The following is a 3,288-nucleotide window of genomic DNA, read 5'->3' on the forward strand; positions in this document are numbered from 1 at the left end:
CCAGCTTTACCCGGTTCAGGTTCAGGGTGCGAGTGGATATGTCGACACATGGCCCGCGGACAAGTTCATCCTGCGATTTGACTACATCTACGACATGTTCCACCTGACCAAGCTGGATTTTTAGTTCATCCGCCTATATGCGCTGCATCTCAACTACATAATCAGGAGCGAGAACTTAGAATATATGTGTGTCGCGGAGCCGTACTCTATGCATGAGGGCTTGTTGGCAGAGTTCTCAGAGCACCGGGACTCTGCGAGCAAGTACATCAGCGACTTGTTGCCCGCTAATAAAGACAACAAAATGAATATCCTGCCTTATCATCCCACGTAAGTTATCCGCGGATATCCTTTCGTAAGTTTTGATCATTCCTTTGCAAGCATGGATGCTAATTTGAGCTCTGCTTATTTTGCGCAGCAGGGGGCGTACTCATCTATTTGTACGCTCAATACTCCTATGCTCTGTACTTGGACTCATCGCTGAGCATCAAGAAGAAGGATTACACGCACATAAAAAATGTTCTCGATAGTGCCATTTTCACCTATAGTCTTCCTGGTGGATATATCAAGGTGAAAAAGTACATGAACAAAGCGCTGGCTTTCAGCCATAAGACCAACTTCTGCTGCATCCAGCAACCAAACGGTAGTAGGGCTGATGGATTCTACCTCATGTATCACATGATCGAGTTAAGAAGGGATAGACAATGCCTTCGCATGTCATCTAATTCCGGTGATGCCGAGATTCTCAGCTGGGACACAAGCATAGGAAGCACACCGGATCATTGAATCCGAGTTGAGTTTTATCACATCCAGTGCGAACTTGCCCAGGTGATCATGAAGTAGGTCGTCTAACAAGGAGGGATGTCCTACCATGGGCCAATGAGGCCGGAGAGTGTCCGAGATGTGTAGTCGCTCAGGGTCTGGACATGAATCCTTTCAAGGTGCTCGGATGCTCCATTCATGAATATGAAGATTGGAACTTTGATGAGGAATAGTTATTGATGATGACAATGTGTGTGTTCAATTATAATTAATACTACTAGTCTTTATATGAACTACCGTACATCGCTCTAGTTAACTAGTTTGTGTATGAGGAACTTCGTTATTTATATATGTTTACTGCATGTGTTTCTGAAGTACATTATGTTGCATATTATATATAATTGAATTAATCAACTTACGATGCAGGTACATAGATCGTAGATGGCGAAGGGCTGGTACGTCGTATTCATTGGGAGGGTTCCAGGAGTGTAAGACCACTGGCCAGACGCTCAGGCCCAGGTGGAGAGGTACCCGGGGGCTAGCCACAGAGGGTTCGACGGCAGAGCCGAAGCGGAAATGAGTTACTTGAGGTGGATGATGCTACAGCAAGAGACGGAGCAAAACCGGGGCCTCAAGAAGTACTACATAGTAACGCTCTTGCTCATGCTGATCGCCCTTCTCATGTACGTGATGGTTTAGATAGGGATGATGAAACTTGTGTGTGCCATGACTTGTGTGTATCGCTATTTTCGAGATTTGATGGTATTTGTGTTGGATAATGACGATGATGATGATGGTATAAATGAAGAGACTACTTTATGTGTATGATGTGATGCAAATTATGCATGTTTATTATGATATGATGAAACCACTGTATAGAGCATGCACAAATATGTAGGGGGACATAAATACGACGCGAATTAAATATTAAGAGCTGGAATATTAGCAGTAGCGCTGGAATATTAGCAGTAGCGCTGCATTAGCAATAGCGCTTTATTTATTCAAGCTCTACTTCTAATGTGTATAACAGTAGCGCTTCTAAATTAGTGCTGGCACCAGCGCTACTAGTAAGGGTAAAACTAGCGCTACTGGTAGCCTTTCTCCTACTAGTGGGGGAGGTTAATCCCCCCAGCTAATTGGCCAGGGGCGAGCGCCGATGGCACGTGGGGAGGGGGAGGCTGGAGGGCCGATGGGCGCTGCCGATGGCGAGGGGAGGCCGGAGTGGGGAAGCGGGAGAAGGGTTGGCCGGGGCCGGTGTTCTCACCACCGGCGTAGGAGATGTAGAGGCTCGACGACGGTTGAGGTGGCCGGCGGGGAGGAGAGGCTGAGAGGTTGATCCAGCATGGTGGTGAGGATGGTTTGCGGCGGAGAGGAGGTGGCCAGCGAGGAAGGAGCCGACAGTGGGGGCGAAGTGAGGCCGGGGGGACGGTGGTGCAGTACGACGGGGAGGAAGCCGGAGGGGGCTGGCAAGAGCCGGGTGGCGAGGCACCGGCGGGGCGTGCGGTGTCGCGAGAGGAGGGAGGGACGGGGAGGCACCAGGCCATTGTGGGGCTTAGGCCCCCATCCTCGATCCACTCTGGATCGGGAGGGGTGTGGGGAGGGGAGCGAGGTGGGGGCAATGGGGTGTGGTGGCTGCGGGAGGGGAGGAGTGAGAGGGGTAGGTGGGGGTTAGTGTTCCCATTGGGGTTATATACCCCATGGGTATTGGCCGAGTTGGGCCGATTTAGGTGGGCTGGTTGGCCTAGTTGGGGCTGGCCAGGGGGGGTCTTTTTCTTTTCTTTTTATTTTATTTTATTTATTTTCAACTTCTGTTTAGTTTCATTTTAATTTAATGGATTTAAACACTTCCAAAAATGTTGATTTATCCTACACAATTAACTTTGCATTCTTTGCCGCAATAGGAACATTTTAGATTTCGTGTGTGAAAATTTAAATCTTGACATTAGATTGCATTTGAATTTGAATTTTGATTTGGACCAAATGAAGATTAGCAAAATGGATTATCATAACCCATAGTTTACTATAGCTTGGTTACACGGATTACTGTAGCAAAAATCCGGGGATGTCACAACTCTCTCCTACTAACAAGAATTCTCATCCCGAGAATTGAGAGTTAGAAGGAAAGAGCTCGGCGTATTCATCGCAAAGATGACCCTCGCTTTCCCAAGTGGCTTCATCTTCACAATTGTTTGACTACTACAATTTAAGGAACTTGGTGACCTCGCGACGAGTCTAGCGTTCGGCGTGATCGAGAATGCGGACCGGATGCTCTTTACAAGAGAGGTCCTGTTGCAACTTAAGCATATCATGATCCAGTGCTCGAATAGGATCATTGAAGCACCGACGGAGCTGAGACACTTGGAAGACATCGTGAACCTGAGAAAGATTCACAGGTAGTTCCAATTGATAAGCTACTTTTTCATGCCTTTTGAGAACAGTGAATGGACCAATATAACGAGGAGCTAACTTGCCCTTGATCCCAAAACGGTGTGCACCTGTCATTGGGGTGACACGAAGATAAGACTTTTC

The sequence above is a fragment of the Hordeum vulgare genome, chromosome 7H, assembly GCF_904849725.1.
Source record: "Hordeum vulgare subsp. vulgare chromosome 7H, MorexV3_pseudomolecules_assembly, whole genome shotgun sequence".
In the NCBI taxonomy this organism is placed as follows: domain Eukaryota; kingdom Viridiplantae; phylum Streptophyta; class Magnoliopsida; order Poales; family Poaceae; genus Hordeum; species Hordeum vulgare.